The 19,025-nt window shown below is 45.1% G+C and overlaps 1 long non-coding RNA gene across 1 annotated transcript; it reads right to left on the minus strand.

Annotated features, from left to right (window-relative positions):
• Positions 1-14,737: 14,737 nt before the first annotated feature.
• LOC129749256 (uncharacterized) lies at positions 14,738-15,507 on the minus strand. The gene is made up of 2 exons (XR_008737987.1): positions 15,249-15,507; positions 14,738-15,187 (listed from the first exon to the last, which is right to left on the minus strand). It is a non-coding gene; the product is annotated as an uncharacterized LOC129749256 (long non-coding RNA).
• Positions 15,508-19,025: the final 3,518 nt, after the last annotated feature.

Here is a 19,025-nt window from a genome sequence, read left to right on the forward strand (position 1 = left end):
CAACGCAAAAATATCGCAATTAGTTTTATGAAGCAAATAATTAAGTGAATCCAATTTTGGAATAAGACTGCGACAATTCCACTGTAGAACAGTGATATCTCCGACCTCTCGGCGTAAATTAGCCATCGAGAGATACAAATACTGAAAGGAGGGGCCAAGTTTGCATCATCTGCATTAAAAATGTCTTAACTACAGGAAGCATTGCAAAAACAATGTCTTTGATGGGTTCTGATACATTGAAACACGAAAAAATTCCCTTCAAAATGTCTGTCAACTTAAAGAGGCCAGACTTTGTAGTTGATTCTGGTATCACGTTAGGGGTATGGGTTTGTTGGTTGTTGGTTTATTCTGCAGTGGTACGTTTCCGCGAAAACCTGGAGGAACTTGTTTTTCCTTTTCAGTAGAAGTCGAATTTTTCTCGTTTCTATTTGTAGAGACAACCATAGAGATTTTAGCAGGTATTTTCGGAGAAGGCGCCTTCGAACGCTTCCGAGAGCCTCCTGTAACGAAAACTGGCTGAACTTCATCAGCCGTATCTGTGTCTTCATTGTCAACTGGCAGCACTGAAAAAATGTTACTAGTCTGAGGTTGGACCGGGGGAGAGGCGCTCTTTAATATGGCGCCATAAGAACGTTTGGAACGTTCTTTTAAAGAACGCCTCTGTTTATCCCAGCTACCTTTAAATGCCTCGCACGAGGAGATTTCATGGGGTGAGCCCCCGCAATAGACACATTTCTGTTCTATTGCCGAGCATGCTCCTTCCCCATGATTCTCCCCGCAACGACAGCATCGCTGCTTATTGCAGCAATGAGATGCAGTGTGTCCCAATTTAATGCAATTTTTGCACTCCATTGGGCGAGGCACATAAAGGCGTACTGGAAGCCTTAAAATTCCGTCAATCAAGACGTAGTGAGGGAGAGCTGTTCCTGCGAAGGTTACTCGAATCGAGGCTGAAGGCGTATACTTTTTAACGCCATCAACGACGGTGGCAGTTTTGAGTTGGCGACAATCCAAGATTCCGACCGAAGTCGAATCAAGGCTCTTGAACTTACGAACGCCGTGGGCCTTAACGTATTCAGCCTCCAGACTCGATTAGGTGATCACGCCCTCGATCTCCACGTCCCGAGACGGAATATAGAGCTGATACTCTAAATTAAAAAAATTGCTAACAAGAATCCCGTTTGCAGCCTTCCGGTCGGCCACAACGACGCGCAATTTATTTGGCCGTACCTTTGAAACACTGGTAACGGAGGGCCACCTCGCCAGATCTTTGGTGATCTGCACCACGTTCAAACCTTTACCGTTAGCTTTGGGCCGGATAAAAACCACCCACGGCCCAGAAAAGGTTGAGCTCTCTGGATAGGTCCGGAGTCGGGATGTTTTTTCCGCAGATATAGGTGGCGAGAGAGAACTGTCTACTAGAGAGGCATTCGAAGGACCAGCTACTGCTGAATCCTCCAGATGCTCCTCATCTTCGTAGATGATCTTCTCATCATCTACAGCTGGTGGATCCAACCCCCCGCCTTCGCTCATATTTTTTCGCGGAGACACGAATGTCTACCGTGTCAAAAATATGAGCGGAGCAAAAAATGTTCGAAATAAAAAATAAAGATAAAAAATAGAAAGAAGAAAAGGGAAAAAAGAATAAAAAGAACTCACACTTTCTATAACTGTGTATTTTTTCAACCACGTGGTCCTTCGATGAAAGAAGATGGCGTCGTCAATTAATCTACACGTCGTTAATCTCGGTCGACGCTGGAATGTCCTGAGAACTGCAACCCGATCACGGCAACTAACACCGGATTTATCGAATTACGGCCTCAACAGTATCCAAACTCGAACTGCGATGTTTCGGGAATGTGTCAGCGGCAACCTAACCTCCAACTCGAAAGATGCCGGAAGATTATGATGTCTCGGAGATGTTCTGGGCAATGAAATTGATGCACAGCGATCGCACATTTGTATAAATTGTCCTTAAAATGTCGGCTTTTGACAACCGAACAAGCAGCAGAACAAACAAATCACTCCGCGTGGAAACACTTTTCGATAGCACACTCCGATTTGTCGAAACAAAAGACTTGAAAACTGCGGCGAGAACAATACGTCCGCACTGGTCGAGATACTGATCGAGAATGTTCCTACGGTTCACTACGGTTCGTACGGTTCGTACGGTTCCTACGAATCGTACGGTTCGCCACGGTTCGTACGGTTCCAACAGTTCCTACGGTTCGCTACGGTTCGTACGGTTCCAACGGTTCGTATGGGTCGTACGGTTCCTACGGTTTCTACGGTTCGTACGGTTCGTACGGTTCCTACGGTTCGCTACGGTTCGTACGGTTCCCACGGTTCGTACGGTTCGTACAGTTCCTACGGTTCCTACGGTTAACTACGGTTCGTACGGTTCGTACGGTTCGCACGGTTCCTACGGTTCGTACGGTTCCTACGGTTCGTACGGTTCACTACGGTTCGTACGGTTCGTACGGTTCCTACGGTTCCTACGGTTCGCTACGGTTCGTACGGTTCGTACGGTTCCTACGGTTCGTACGGTTCGTACGGTTCCTACGGTTCGTACGGTTCACTACGGTTCGTACGGTTCGCTACGGTTCGTACGGTTCGTACGGTTCCTACGGTTCGCTACGGTTCGTACGGTTCCTACGGTTCCTACGATTCGCTACGGTTCGTACGGTTCCTACGGTTCGTACGGGTCGTACGGTTCCTACGGTTTCTACGATTCGCTACGGTTCGTACGGTTCCTACGGTTCGCTACGGTACCAAAGGTTCGCTATGGATCGTACGCTTCAAACGGTTCCTACGGTTCCTACCGTTCACTACGGTTCGTACGGTTCCTGCGGTTCGTACGATTCGTACGGTTTCTACGGTTCACTACGGTTTGTACGGTTCCTACGGTTCGCTACGGTTCGTACGGTTCGTACGGTTCGTACGGTTCGAACGGTTCACTACGGTTCTTACGGTTTCTACGGTTCCTACGGTTCGTGCGGTTCGCTACGGTTCGCTACGGTTCCTACGGTTCCTACGGTTCGTACGGTTCCTACGGTTAGTACGGTTCGTACGGTTCGTATGGTTCCTACGGTTTGCTACGGTTCGCTACGGATCGTACGGTTCGTACGGTTCCTACGGTTCCTACGGTTCCTACGGTTCGCTACGGTTCCTACAGTTCGTACGGTTCCTACGGTTCGTACGGTTCGCTACGGTTCGTACGGTTCCTACGGTTCGCTACGGTTCGTACGGTTCCTACGGTTCGTACGGTTCGTACGGTTCGTCCGGTTCGTACGGTTCGTACGGTTCCTACGGTTCCTACGGTTCGCTACGGTTCGTACGGTTCCTACGGTTCGCTACGGTTCCTACGGTTCGTACGGTTCGTACGGTTCCTACGGTTCCTACGGTTCACTACGGTTCGTACGGTTCGTACGGTTCGTACGGTTACTACGGTTCGTACGGTTCGTACGGTTCCTACGGTTCACTACGGTTCGTACGGTTCGTATGGTTCATACGGTTCGTACGGTTCATACGGTTCGTACGGTTCCTACGGTTCCTACGGTTCGCTACGGTTCCTACGGTTCGCTACGGTTCGTACGGCTCGTACGGTTCGTACGGTTCGTTCGGTTCGTACGGTTCCTACGGTTCGTACGGTTCGTACGGTTCGTACGGTTCCTACGGTTCCTACGGTTCGTACGGTTCCTACGGTTCACTACGGTTCGTACGGTTCGTACGGTTCCTACGAATCCAATGGTTCGCTACGGTTCCTACGGTTCGTACGGTTCCTACGGTTCACTACGGTTCGTACGGTTCGTATGGTTCCTACGAATCCTATGGTTCGCTACGGTTCCTACGGTTCCTACGGTTCGTACGGTTCCTATGGTTCGCTACGTTTCGTACGGTTCCTACGGTTCCTACGGTTCGTACGGTTCGTACCGTTCGTACGGTTCGTACGGTTCCTACGGTTCCTACGGTTCCTACGGTACCTACGGTTCGCTACGGTTCCTACGGTACGTACGGTTCCTACGGTTCGTACAATTCGCTACGGTTCGTACGGTTCGTACGGTTCCTACGGTTCGCTACGGTGTGTACGGTTCCTACGGTTCGTACGGTTCGTCCGGTTCGTACGGTTCGTACGGTTCCTACGGTTCGTACGGTTCGTACGGTTCCTACGGTTCCTACGGTTCGCTACGGTTCCTACGGTTCGTCAGTTCCTACGGTTCGTACGGTTCGCTACGGTTCGTACGGTTCGTACGGTTCCTACGGTTCCTACGGTTCGCTACGGTTCGTACGGTTCCTACGGTTCCTATGGTTCCTACGGTTCCTACGGTTCCTACGGTTCGCTACGGTTCCTACGGTTCGTCAGTTCCTACGGTTCGTACGGTTCGCTACGGTTCGTACGGTTCGTACGGTTCCTACGGTTCCTACGGTTCGCTACGGTTCGTACGGTTCCTACGGTTCCTACGGTTCCTACGGTTCCTACGGTTCCTACGGTTCGCTACGGTTCCTACGGTTCGTACGGTTCGAACGGTTCCTACGGTTCACTACGGTTCCTACGGTTCCTACGGATCGCTACGGTTCGTACGGTTAGCTACGGTTCGTACGGTTCGTACGGTTCCTACGGTTCCTACGGTTCGCTACGGTTCGTACGGTTCCTACGGTTCGTACGGGTCGTACGGTTCCTACGGTTTCTACGGTTCGCTACGGTTCGTACGGTTCCTACGGTTCGCTACGGTTCGTACGGTTCGTACGGTTCCTACGGTTCGTACGGTTCGTACGGTTCGTACGGTTCGTACGGTTCGTACGGTTCGTACGGTTCGTACGGTTCCTACGGTTCGTACGGTTCCTACGGTTCGTACGGTTCGTACGGTTCCTACGGTTAACTACGGTTCGTACGGTTCGTACGGTTCGTACGGTTCGTACGGTTCCTACGGTTCGTACGGTTCCTACGGCTCACTACGGTTCGTACGGTTCGTACGGTTCGTACGGTTCGTACGATTCGTACGGTTCGTACGGTTCCTACGGTTCGTACGGTTCGTACGGTTCGTACGGTTCCTACGGTTCCTACGGTTCACTACGGTTCGTACGGTTCGTATGGTTCATACGGTTCGTACGGTTCATACGGTTCGTACGGTTCCTACGGTTCCTACGGTTCGCTACGGTTCCTACGGTTCGCTACGGTTCGTACGGCTCGTACGGTTCGTACGGTTCGTTCGGTTCGTACGGTTCCTACGGTTCGTACGGTTCGTACGGTTCGTACGGTTCCTACGGTTCCTACGGTTCGTACGGTTCCTACGGTTCACTACGGTTCGTACGGTTCGTACGGTTCCTACGAATCCAATGGTTCGCTACGGTTCCTACGGTTCGTACGGTTCCTACGGTTCACTACGGTTCGTACGGTTCGTATGGTTCCTACGAATCCTATGGTTCGCTACGGTTCCTACGGTTCCTACGGTTCGTACGGTTCCTATGGTTCGCTACGTTTCGTACGGTTCCTACGGTTCCTACGGTTCGCTACGGTTCGTACGGTTCGCACGGTTCGTACGGTTCCTACGGTTCGTACGGTTCGTACGGTTCCAACGGTTCGCTACGGTTCGTACGGTTCGTACGGTTCGTACGGTTCGTACGGTTCCAACGGTTCGTACGGTTCGCTACGGTTCGTACGGTTCCTACGGTTCGTACGGTTCCTACGGTTTGCTACGGTTCGTACGGTTCCTACGGTTCGTACGGTTCCTACGGTTCCTACGGTTCCTACGGTTCGCTACGGTTCGTACGGTTCCTACGGTTCGCTACGGTTCGTACGGTTCCTGCGGTTCGTACGGTTCGCACGGTTCCTACGGTTCCTACGGTTCACTACGGTTCGTACGGTTCGTACGGTTCGTACGGTTCCTTCGGTTAATACGGTTCGTACGGTTAATACGGTTTCTACGGTTCCTACGGTTCGTACGGTTCCTACGGTTCACTACGGTTCCTACGGTTCGTACGATTCGTACGGTTCCTACGGTTCCTACGGTTCGCTACGGTTCGTACGGTTCCTACGGTTCGTACGGTTCCTACGGTTCCAACGGTTCACTACGGTTCATACGGTTCGTACGGTTCGTACGGTTCGTACGGTTCCTACGGTTCGTACGGTTCGTACGGTTCCTACGGTTCGTACGTTTCGTACGGTTCCTACGGTTCGTACGGTTCCTACGGTTCGTACGGTTCACACGGTTCACTACGGTTCGTACGGTTCGTACGGTTCGTACAGTTCGTACGGTTCCTACGGTTCGCTACGGTTCGTACGGTTCCTACGGTTCGTACGGTTCGTACGGTTCCTATTGTTCCTACGGTTCCTACGGTTCCTACGGTTCACTACGGTTCGCTACGCTTTGTACGGTTCGTACGGTTCCTACGGTTCGTACGGTTCGTACGGTTCGCTACGGTTCGTACGGTTCGTACGGTTCGTACGGTTCCTTAGGTTCCTACGGTTCGTACGGTTCCAACGGTTCGTACGGTTCCTACGGTTCCTACGGTTCCTACGGTTCGTACGGTTCGCTACGGTTTATTACGGTTCGTACGGTTTGTACGGTTCGCTACGGTTCCTACGGTACGGTTCGTACGGTTCGCTACGGTTCACTACGGTTCGTACTGTTCCTACGGTTCGTACGGTTCGTACGGTTCGTACGGTTCCTACGGTTCCTTAGGTTCCTACGGTTCGTACGGTTCCTACGGTTCCTACGGTTCGTACGGTTCCTACGATTCCTACGGTTCACTACGGTTCGTACGGTTCGTACGGTTCGCTACGGTTCGTACGGTTCCTACGGTTCGTAAGGTTCGTACGGTTCGTACGGTTCCTACGGTTCCTACGGTTCGCTACGGTTCGTACGGTTCCTACGGTTCGCTACGGTTCGTACGGTTTGTACGGTTCGTACGGTTCGTACGGTTCCAACGGTTCCTACGGTTCGCTACGGTTCGTACAATTCCTACGGTTCGTACGGTTCCTACGGTTCGTACGGTTCGCCAAGGATGGTCTGAATCCACTCGTTCACTCAATCGCGAGACACTCTTCAACGATTCACTCAAGCGCTCTTTCGGATCTCGCGAATCTTCGTCTGAACCGAACGCTGGGGGAAAAAGAATAACGTTGATCGAATCTGATTGTGAGTGCTGCTGGTTTTGAACGCTGGGCGCTTGCATACGGGCAGGTTTGAATCATGCAATGATGCAATCATCGACTTTCCTGGCTCCAGATATTCGTTCGCTGATCCGATTCAACTGGTTCAACTGAAAGGAGGAATCGAATCGGCAAATGATTGGCCCGCCGTTCGTTCAGGTATCTTTCAATCGCCGCACACAGTATTTAACAAAAAAAATCATTGCGGCCAAACGGTACACGGTAGACATTTGAATTCTTCGCAACATGTTCATATTTTTTTATGATCTTTCTTATTTTCAAAGAAAAAACTGATTTTATTGCCAAGGGATATGAAAAATAAGTTAAAACTTTGATGTACCGTAAACTGGGGGAACTTTGATCAGCGGGGTAACTTTGATTAACATGAAATTTTTGCAGATTATCATCATTAACTTAGTATAAAGATGAAATATCTGCAAACTGTTTACTACGTTTGAAAGCCTATGAATTGAGCTACAAATAAGCTAAATTTGGTTTTTATTAGAAGATTTTTTATATTACAAACTATAATTTCAAAATCTCAAAATATCTCGTTTTTTGAAGGCTCACAAACAAACATCTCTTCTGATCAAATTTAAGCATTTAGGAGCAAATGGGTTAGTTAATGCGAAAGTTCAACTTTTTTCTTGTTGTAAGTTTAGTTTAAGTGTTATTTTTAAGGTCATTTGATGATAGTTTTTGAATATTAAAAAAAAACGGTCATTTTCCATGAAAAAGCCCGAGAAGAAAAAATGGCTAAAATCCTATCAAATGGTTAAGTTTGAAGAAAAAAATGAACATGGGAACAGAGCGAGGATTTAGGGAATTGCATGAAGATAAAATTTCATTTGTTTTTAAGGTAAAAAAATATTGAGAATTGTTTATATTTTTGCCCCTAAATGTATGCAGCAACATTGTCCATCTTTTGAGTATATTTGTTTCGAGATAAAATTTGAAATCATGTTAAAATACATTAATCAAATTTGGGAACTTTTGTGGTAGTAATAGAGAACACTATCAAATTTTTTTTTGAAAATTAAGGTTTTAAGTCAATAATCAACTTTCCCAAAGACCGCTAGAAATTTTGACTTTTGAGAGAAAAGTTATTGAAGTTTTCTTTTTGAAAATTTTGTCCAAATTTGCAAAAACGGGTGTTTAGAGTTGTTGAATGAGCTGAAATATTCATCGTCAAACATTTAATGACTTCCTTGAGTGATGTGAGGAATAGTTGTAAGTTATATGATTTTAATCGCCGTAATTTGAATGATTATAATTTTAATGGCATGTGCGGCGGAATGAAAACTAGAGAGAATTTATTTTATAGAAATTTGAAAGAAAGGTGGATAGACAGGCATTAGTGCGCCAATAGGAGAAAGCTTGATAGGTGTTGAAATTTTAGGCTAGAGGGCATGTTGATGAAAAGAATAGTTCAGGGTTGCTAGCGAACCGGGAATACCGGGAAAAACTTTGGAATTTCATCGCGTCACCGGGAAACGTTCAAATGATTTAAGCACTCCTAAAGTAATTCATTGTTCTGTATTGGAAAGATAAACAATTTTTTCTAAAACATGTCTTTGGACTTGTACAAAAAAATATAACTGCTATCAGAAAATAACTGAATATTTTCCTGCAGTCTGATGATTTTAAGTTCTTTAAGACAAATCCCCATTCATATTGACAAGCTACTTGAATTATGTTTCTATAATATTTTTTTACATTTTTATACAGATTATACCATTTTTTTCTAGAAATCTCTTAAAATTCTAGGAAATTTCACAGTAGCTGAAAGTTATACTACATTATCGTTTCTAAATCATTTTAACCGGACTCATTTTTGCAAAATTGTTGAAATTGTGGAGCAAAACCACGAATAAATGCCAATTTCGTTAGATTCGTTTAAAAAAAATCATTAAAACCTAACAATTTGATACGAAAAGACTACGTGGTAAAAGACGCCGCAGTATTTGTCATGATTTCATACCGGTTAACAAGTTTTGGGATACAATTGTTGAAAATTTGAAGCCCTTTATTTACATTGATTTTTTTTTATTCACCATGATTTTATTTAAAAAAAAACAAGTATTATAAAAGAATGAATAATCATTTCACCGGGAAAAAACCGTGGAAAAACTGGGAAAAACTTTGGAATTTCAAAATAAAAAATCGCTAGCAACCCTGATAGTTGTAAACAAATCTTTTGGGTCTTTTGCATAATTCAATTTTTATTTTAAGTGTTGTTTCTCTGAAAAAAGAACATTCAATGAGATATAATTAATTGATTAAAAAAAATCTTTCCATGTGTTTCCATGTACGCTTGTTTGTTTATCAGTTATCAAAAATTAATTTTACCAAAAACTGACCAATTTTAAAATTTACACATGCCATTTCACCAAAACTAGAGGTGGGAGATAAATTTGACAAATGTTTTGAATTTAAAGACGCAAATTTTTTCCAAAATCCGTTTTTGAAACAATAAAAAATAACAACACTATGAAAAAAAAATTGGCAAATGTGGTAAATATATGAAAAATGAATGTATGATGAAAACATTACAAACTTGTGATTAAACCATCGCAAAGTTTAGACAAAAAATTTACAAAAAAAAAAATAACAAAAATATTGAAAATTCAATTTACACTGCGCCACAGAAAACCATCACAGAAGTTTTGGTTCAAATCACAGAATTCGAGAATTATTTTTATCAAAAATATAGTTTTTTTTTGGAAAACTTGGACTTGAATAATCAATTGTTTCTTGTCTTAAATCATTCTAGATGGAGCTTTGAACTTTATTAAAGAATTGAAACATTTTTTTATAATTTTTCATGGATTTTTCAATACATGTTAACAAAAACAGTCGAAAAACGGAAGAATACATAAAAAAGTTATGAAGTATTTAAAGTTAATAATTGGAGATATTATTTTAATATTAAGATGAACAAGTTTTATAATCTCTTTTCACCGATAATGAAATTTCTTTTTTCATTACATTTATACCCATCGTCTCTTAAGCAGATGTATACACATTTCTTAAAATCGAAAATGGGTAGTATTTTGCTTTAAAAACGGTTTTTGATAAAAGTAGTTTCTGAATCATCAATTTCATAATTCAAACAACATATCAAATGTATTAATGATACTACTCATCATAAAAAGGATCCACCTAACGCTGACGCTCGAGCTACTTTCAGAAGCGCCCGAACGCAGGCAACCAAACTGTAGCAAAACCAACTTTGCGAGCAGAACGAATGATCGGATGCGGTCGAAAGAATTGCAATCATCAATCGCTCGCTGATGATATTCGTCTACGATTCTTCTGTGCAGAATCATCTTCCAAAGCAATCGCTTGATGATTGGATCATAGGATGGCAGACAGGCAACCCAATCGCCTCCTGAATGAACTAAAGAGGTTGGCCGGAAAGTCCGATTGGTTCGCTCACTGAGTGCCATCGTGTGTAATTTTTTTCGAATGCGTTCGGGGAATGGGTTACCTCAGAGGGTGAGTGAATCATTTTATGTTCGTCGATTTATTCGCCAATCACCATCCTTGCGGTTCGCTATGGTTTACTACGGTTCGCTACGGTTTGTACCGTTCGTACGGTTCCTACGGATCGCTACGGTTCGTACGGTTCGCTACGGTTCGTACGGTTCGTACGGTTCCTACGGTTCCTACGGTTCGCTACGGTTCGTACGGTTCCTACGGTTCGTACGGGTCGTACGGTTCCTACGGTTTCTACGGTTCGCTACGGTTCGTACAATTCCTACGGTTCGTACGGTTCCTACGGTTGGTACGGTTCGCTATGGTTTACTACGGTTCCTACGGTTCGTACGGTTCGTACAGTTCGTACGGTTCGTACGGTTCGTACGGTTCGTACGGTTCGTACGGTTCCTACGGTTCGTACGGTTCGTACGGTTCCTACGGTTCACTACGGTTCGTACGGTTCCTACGGTTCGTACGGTTCCTACGGTTCGTACGGTTCGTACGGTTCCTACGGTTCACTACGGTTCGTACGGTTCGTACGGTTCGTACGGTTCGTACGGTTCCTACGGTTCGTACGGTTCCTACGGCTCACTACGGTTCGTACGGTTCGTACGGTTCGTACGGTTCCTACGGTTCACTACGGTTCGTACGGTTCGTACGGTTCATACGGTTCGTACGGTTCATACGGTTCGTACGGTTCCTACGGTTCGCTACGGTTCGTACGGCTCGTACGGTTCAAACGGTTCGTACGGCTCGTACGGTTCGTACGGTTCCTACGGTTCGTACGGTTCGTACGGTTCGTACGGTTCCTACGGTTCCTACGGTTCGTACGGTTCCTACGAATCCTATGGTTCGCTACGGTTCCTACGGTTCGTACGGTTCCTACGGTTCGCTACGGTTCGTACGGTTCCTACGGTTCCTACGGTTCGTACGTTTCGTACGGTTCCTACGGTTCGTACGGTTCCTACGGTTCGTACGGTTCACACGGTTCACTACGGTTCGTACGGTTCGTACAGTTCGTACGGTTCCTACGGTTCGCTACGGTTCGTACGGTTCCTACGGTTCGTACGGTTCGTACGGTTCCTATGGTTCCTACGGTTCCTACGGTTCCTACGGTTCACTACGGTTCGCTACGCTTTGTACGGTTCGTACGGTTCCTACGGTTCGTACGGTTCCTACGGTTCGCTACGGTTCGTACGGTTCCTACGGTTCGTACGGTTCCTACGGTTCGCTACGGTTCGTACGGTTCCTACGGTTCGTACGGTTCGTACGGTTCGTACGGTTCCTATGGTTCCTACGGTTTGTACGGTTCGTACGGTTCCAACGGTTCACTACGGTTCATACGGTTCATACGGTTCGTACGGTTCGTACGGTTCGTACGGTTCCTACGGTTCGCTACGGTTCGTACGGTTCCTACGGTTCCTACGGTTCGTACGTTTCGTACGGTTCCTACGGTTCGTACGGTTCCTACGGTTCGTACGGTTCCTACGGTTCGTACGGTTCACACGGTTCACTACGGTTCGTACGGTTCGTACAGTTCGTACGGTTCCTACGGTTCGCTACGGTTCGTACGGTTCCTACGGTTCGTACGGTTCGTACGGTTCCTATGGTTCCTACGGTTCCTACGGTTCCTACGGTTCACTACGGTTCGCTACGCTTTGTACGGTTCGTACGGTTCCTACGGTTCGTACGGTTCCTACGGTTCGCTACGGTTCGTACGGTTCCTACGGTTCGTACGGTTCCTACGGTTCGCTACGGTTCGTACGGTTCCTACGGTTCGTACGGTTCGTACGGTTCGTACGGTTCCTATGGTTCCTACGGTTTGTACGGTTCGTACGGTTCCTACGGATCGCTACGGTTCGTACGGTTCCTACGGTTCGTACGGTTCCTACGGTTCCTACGGTTCACTACGGTTCGTACGGTTGCTACGGTTCGCTATGGTTCGTACGGTTCCTACGGTTCGTACGGTTCGTACGGTTCGTACGGTTCGTACGGTTCGTACGGTTCGTACGGTTCCTATGGTTCCTATGGTTCGCTACGGTTCGTACGGTTCCTACGGTTCGCTACGATTCGTACGGTTCCTACGGTTCGTACGGTTCCTACGGTTCCTACGGTTCACTACGGTTCGTACGGTTCGTACGGTTCGTACGGTTCGTACGGTTCGTACGGTTCGTACGGTTCGTACGGTTCGTACGGTTCGTACGGTTCGTACGGTTCCTACGGTTCCTACGGTTCCTACGGTTCGTTACGGTTCGTACGGTTCCTACGGTTCGTACGGTTCACGACGGTTCCTACGGTTCACTACGGTTCCTACGGTTCCTACGGTTCGTACGGTTTGTACGGTTCCTACGGTTCGTAAGGTTCCTACGGCTCGTACGGTTCGTACGGTTCATACGGTTCACTACGGTTCGTACGGTTCGTACGGTTCGTACGGTTCCTACGGTTCCTAGGGTTCGTACGGTTCGTACGGTTCCTACGGTTCGTACGGTTCGCAACGGTTCCTACGGTTCGTACGGTTCGCTACGGTTCCTACGGTTCGTACGGTTCGTACGGTTCGTACGGTTCACTACGGTTCGTACGGTTCGTACGGATCCTACGGTTCGTACGGTTCCTACAGTTCCTAGGGTTCGCTACGGTTCGTACGGTTCCTACGGTTCCTACGGTTCGTACGGTTCCTACGGTTCGTACGGTTCCTACGGTTCGCTACGGTTCCTACGGTTCCCACGGCTCGTACGGTTCGTACGGTTCCTACGGTTCGTACGGTTCGTACAGTTCGTACGGTTCGTACGGTTCCTAAGGTTCCTAGGGTTCGCTACGGTTCGTACGGTTCGTACGGATCCTACGGTTCGTACGGTTCCTACGGTTCGTACGGTTCGTACAGTTCGTACGGTTCGTACGGTTCCTAAGGTTCCTAGGGTTCGCTACGGTTCGTACGGTTCGTACGGATCCTACGGTTCGTACGGTTCCTACGGTTCGTACGGTTCGTACAGTTCGTACGGTTCGTACGGTTCCTACGGTTCCTAGGGTTCGCTACGGTTCGTACGGTTCCTACGGTTCGTACGGTTCCTACGGTTCGCTACGGTTCCTACGGTTCCCACGGTTCGTACGGTTCGTACGGTTCCTACGGTTCGTACGGTTCGTACAGTTCGTACGGTTCGTACGGTTCCTACGGTTTTTAGGGTTCGCTACGGTTCGTACGGTTCGTACGGTTCGTACGGTTCCTACGGTTCGCTACGGTTCCTACGGTTCGTACGGTTCACTACGGTTCCTACGGTTCACTACGGTTCCTACGGTTCGTACGGTTCGTACGGTTCCTACAGTTCCTACGGTTCACTACGGTTCGTACGGTTCCTACGGTTCGTACGGTTCGTACGGTTCGTACGGTTCCTACGGTTCCTACGGTTCACTATGGTTCGTACGGTACGTACGGTTCCTACGGTTCGTAAGGTTCCTACGGTTCGTCCGGTTCGTACGGTTCGCTACGGTTTACTACGGCTCGTACGGTATGTACGGTTTGTACGGTTCCTATGGTTCGTACGGTTCGTACGGTTCGCTACGGTTCCTACGGTTCCTACGGTTCACTACGGTTCGTACGGTTCCTACGGTTCGTACGGTTCGTAGGGTTGTACGGTTCGTACGGTTCCTACGTGTGGTGTAAGAGAGTTATAGTGAAGAGAAATTTATACAGAGCAGCATTTATTTATTATTCTGGGATTTGTTAAACACGATATTATTGAATGTCATTCAGCGTGCACGATACAATTTTCGATAATTTTTGTGACAGCCCTGCGTAATTTCGTGCGAGTGAAAAAGACATCTTTCTCTTCCGCTTTCTCTTGGTTGGAACGTTGCGTTGCGTTGCGTTGCTACACGGTAAACAAAGTTACTCTGTTCTGTATAAAAATCCAAACAGATTCGAGAAAAGTGTCTCCACTTAGTTTTATGTTTGGGCGCTTTACACAGAGCGTGAGCAAAAAGCTTTTACACATTCGAAAGCTTTCAGCCAGTTAGTCAATTCTGTATATTTTGACATGGGGATGTCCATGCATTTTGGAAATTTCTCTGCAAAAGAAAAGTCAAAAAAAGTTCTTAAAAAAAAGTCTCTTCTCGAAAATAAATGTTTTTATTCCGCACAATAACAACATTAAAGGCAAGTAATACACACGATTTAAACGCGTTTATAAGTTAATTTCCTAGTTCTTAAATTCAAATTGCATCCATCTAGCAGACCAAAAGCCGACATCCAAGTTCCAACTTATCGACCTGCCTCCTTGAGGATTGTCAAAATCATAGGATTTGCTTCCATGGAAGAAGCCGGAAGGGCCAATCGGACTTATGGCCATCCTCGCGCTTCCTCCGGAAGGTGCTCCCCATTTGGCGGCATCTGCAAGCTAATGTGCGAGCTGTTATTTAGAACGGGAAGGCTTTCCCCGCCTAAGACACCGCCACCTAGGACCGTGTCCGGAGTTCATGGTCGAGAAAATTCTCCATTGCCGTCCAATTAAATAACACGCAGCTAACCCAGGGTTTTTTTATAAGGGTGCACTAATGCCGCTGAAAAGTTAAAAAATAATACTAATAAGTTGTTCATCAGAATTGAATTCCAAATACGTACCAATTAGTTAACCAAGACGCAAGAATCCGGCGTCTCGCGGCAACTCATGTTGAACGGGATAACAGTCATTAGAATTTCCTTGGTTGTTATCCCTCATGCATCTCGTATAGCTACCAGCGGTAATGTTTCTTCTACCGAGGAATTAAACGACTGTACAGGAGAAAATCTTCATGTGAAACGTAATCCAGGGCGCATAGTGCACCCTGATAGACGTGCAAACTGTAGCTGCGTTTCTTGGTTATCCTGAAATAACGGCTTCCGTCTCTGCTGGGTGTAAGAAGTCTTTTTGATTTCTACAAATTTTCTTTCCGGGGTCATATTTCCGTCTAGTCACGTATAGTGAAGTTAATTTAACCTGGCGATAGAATGAAATTTTGAACACCGAATTAGAAGCACTTATAAAAAGCCAATAAAGATAAAGATAATAATAATGCAAAAAAAATTAACATTAACGGTGATGATTATAGTAATTACCTTACATACTAGTATTAATGCATGTTTTAAGCCACCACCCGCCTCCAGTGAATTGTGTCCTGGATGGCTATCATATCACAGATGGGAATCAGATGTGTTTTTACCTTAAAATAGTATGTAATTTTGAAAGCAACAATAAAGTATGTCAAATATTCTTGATCTTCTAAACCTGCCTGTATTAATCCTTCATTGTTTCACAAGCATAAATTTCGTCGCAAAATCTTTTCGTTTTCAGCTCCCGGAGTAGATGATCATCACGACGGTGTCGGTTGACGCTCATTTAGCTGTCTTCCGATCCTATTTTTTTTTATAAATCTGCTTCTACCTCCCGATAAAGAACAGAATACGTCTTGATATTCAAAACGCTGATGGTAAGTTTGCCTGCAATCCACCGGTGCCATAGCGCAGATCCGTTCTCTTTATTTTAATTTTTCCGATTCTCCAGTACTGTTGGCAGCTTCTTCCAATTCCGAACAGGTATCTCGGCCAACTTCTAAAATGATGCCTCTATAAAGTTTCCTCTTTGTCAGATAACGGAAGGATTCATTTTTTCAGTTTTACTTACCTGGATTTCGTAGCTAATTTTTTTTTACGTTCCGAGCGGATGGCCCCAACATTTTCGATGCACAGATGAAGAAGCTCAAAATAAATCTTTGAGCAAAAAATTGTTTAACAAGCAATGTGAAACCAGATTCAATTACTTTCGACGATTTCAGCCATTGATTTGAAAATTAAAATTATTTGCGGTGAACTACAACCGCCACCAAAAGCTTTTCGTTTCACTTTTGACATCTTTGAAGATATCCAACAAAAACAAACTTTTTTGTACCGCTATTTCCGCCGAATTCTGATAGCTAAACTCTAAAAAGTTAATTCACGGACCTCCATGAATGTTTTTCTTCTTATGAATTGTTTTTCTTCTTGCTCTTTTTTCATTAAAATGCAGAAAAAGCTCACAATTAGCTTTGAACATCCCTGTTCAACAGATTCCAACAACAGCAAACTTTTTATACAGAGCTGCATAATCGAGTTTTAGTTCAAAAATGTATATTGGCAACCCAAAACTACTCAAAACTGAATTGAGGATATACAAATTTTGAGCAACTACCGATAAGTTATTTTGAAGGTGTAATCGCAACACATTTTATGAATAACTCAATTTTTCCGTGTAGTTGTTTCAGCATGACATCAGCCTTAGTCCATGAACACAGATCAGTTTATTGGAGAATGTTGCTGAAGACAGTTGCACTTCAGGTTGGTGCTGATCGTGCTGATTGGAGTTCGGCGGAATCGGCCATGAGGACGCCGGATAAAAACAGCCGGTTACGACATGGCGCAGCCGGTAGGATTTACGATCCTCCAAGTAGGAAGTATGAAAAAAGGTGCCTGCAGAAAAGAATTGGAAAAAGGTGGTGTAAATATACAGGTGCAACCGTGAAAATGGTAAGCTTACAAGAATCAAGATGGCGAACAAAAGAGAAGAATTAAAAGTGTTGTGAAAAGGTCGAGAAAACAAAAAAAAAAAATAAAGACAGATTGCACGGAGAAAAAGAGTTTTTGACGATAACGAGAAAAAAAATATATGAAGAAAGATGATTTATGGAGATGAAGAAAAAATATGGAGAAAAAGTATGAAGAAAGATGATAGAGAGCAAAAATATATGAAGAGGAAAAAAATAAATGAAGGATTTTGTAATCGGAAAAAAAATATATGTCCCTACAGAAGGATTTTGTAATCGAAAAAATATATGTATAAAAATGAAGATGATGAAGATGGAAGAAAGAATGGAAGAAGAAAAAAAATATATGAAAAACGATGACGTAGAGAAAAAAAAATTTAGATATGAGAAAAAGATGGTGGAAAGAAAAAAAAATAGTAAGATAAAAATAAAAAATGAGTAATAAGAGAATGAAAGAAATAAAGATATGAGGAATAATAAAAAAAAAAGTAAGAATAAATTACACATATGAAGAAAGATTATGCAAACAGAAATATTTTTATACGAGTTAGGTGATTGAGAAAAAGAAAGATGGAGAGATAAAACACTTCTAGCCTTCGTCGGAGTCGGATGTATTTTTTCTCGATCCTCGATCAAAAGGCAGTGATTTTTTTCTTTAAATAAAGTGTTGTAGAGCGCGTGGTGATGAGCCCATCACCGGGTGACCATCCAAACCGGACCATTCCGGAATGGATGGATGCCCAAAGTTTACACGGTCGGTTATACTATTTAACGCTTCAAGGTGCTAAAGGGAAACAATTGCCCAAAAACCCGTTCTTGATTGGACGTTCAGTTGAGAATTTTGCGGGTAAAATTGAAGGAGCCTTTTACGAAAATTCCCGGAATTGGTACGTGCTCAAAATTAGGAATAAGAACCAAGGAAGACTGCTGACAACGTTAACAACTCTGTTAGATGGTACACCGATTATGATACGTCGTCATCCAAGCCTAAATCAACGGAAATTAGTGGTCACCTGCCGAGAAGTGGAAGGAATGGAAGATAAAGTACTGCTGGAAGAATTATCATCTCAAAAAATCATCGACGTCCGCCGCATAACGAAAAAAACCAACGCAGGGATCATAGGAACATCAACGTTGATTTTAACAATCAACAGTACCATTATTCCGGAATTTATCAATTTCGGACTCCTTCGTGTTCGCACGCGCATATATTATTCGCAGCCCCTATTATGCCGACAATGTTTGCAATACGGTCACCCTAAGAGCCGTTGCAAAAATCTGTTGGCTTGCAAAAATTGCTCCCAGAATCATGATAGTGCCGATTGCCAAGCCGAACCCTTTTGTGGAAACTGCAGAACAACAGGTCATTCCCCTTTGGATAGAAAGTGCCCCATTTGGACAGCAGAATCAGCAGCACAAAAACTCAGCACCGATAAAAATATCCCGATCAACGAAGCCCGACGAATGATAACCACGAGCAGCAGCGCAACCAGCTACGCGAACGCAGTTAAAGCCAACCAGAAACAACAGATTGCAACACATCAACAACAAGATAAAAAAAAAGAAGAATCAAACCAACAGACGAGCCTGAACCAAAAAAGAACGTTAGAAAAACCACACACTCCAACAGCACCGCAACAATCCTCCCAAACTGATATCATCAGTTCGGGTTCAGATTCACCGCCTCGAAAAAGGACCCCTCTTCCACCCTCTCTTCCTGCAACTTCGGCAAAAGAAGTTGTTCGTGAAGAAATGGTAGCACACTCTACCCGATCAGTCGTGACGCGCAGCATGCAGCAAGTGCGGCCACCTGAGATACCCTAATCACCTCTCTTCCTCACAT

This window comes from Uranotaenia lowii, chromosome 2, assembly GCF_029784155.1.
Source record: "Uranotaenia lowii strain MFRU-FL chromosome 2, ASM2978415v1, whole genome shotgun sequence".
NCBI lineage: Eukaryota > Metazoa > Arthropoda > Insecta > Diptera > Culicidae > Uranotaenia > Uranotaenia lowii.